Genomic DNA, 494 nt, shown 5'->3' with positions numbered 1-494 from the left:
CAGTGTCAGGGAAAGCAATGACATTACCCAGAGCAACAAGGAAATCTGCTTTCCGTGACCACTCGCCCTGCATCGGGAGCGCATCGTCCTCCCAAACCCAGGCACGAAGCGGAGCGAGCCATTCCCCCGAGAGGCAGGACCGCCGGCGGAGTCCAGGTGGGCACAGGGCGTGACTGCACGTTCGCGAGACTCGCGCACCTCGACTGTGTGCAGAGATAGAGGCCCCATTCCTTTCTGTTTTTGCTTCTGTTTTGCGCGTTTTTCTTCCGCTGAAATAGCTGCATCGCACTGGAGGAATCAAGGTTAATTTCCCTGCAGCAGCCAGGACTCGAAAGCTCTAGCCAGTAAGCCAAATCGGCCTCGCATTTCAGAGGCGTTCAGTACCGCGTTCATATCCACAATCCCGGCACGAGAGGGAGTCTTAGTAACACCTGTTTCATAAATTCAGAGAGCTTCAGTTTAATCTTACACATCGTAACGATGTGAAACATGAA

General features: G+C 53.4%; 1 protein-coding gene across 1 annotated transcript in view; it reads right to left on the bottom strand.

The window, feature by feature from the left end:
* LOC119591004 (beta,beta-carotene 15,15'-dioxygenase-like) overlaps positions 1–494 on the bottom strand; it is a 12809-nt gene that overhangs the window by 7581 nt on the left and 4734 nt on the right. The gene's annotated exons all lie outside the window — the stretch shown is intronic.

The sequence above is a fragment of the Penaeus monodon genome, chromosome 28 (assembly GCF_015228065.2).
Source record: "Penaeus monodon isolate SGIC_2016 chromosome 28, NSTDA_Pmon_1, whole genome shotgun sequence".
NCBI lineage: Eukaryota > Metazoa > Arthropoda > Malacostraca > Decapoda > Penaeidae > Penaeus > Penaeus monodon.
The sequence above is the reverse complement of the archived record's forward strand: the minus strand, read 5'-3'. Positions and strand labels throughout refer to the sequence as shown.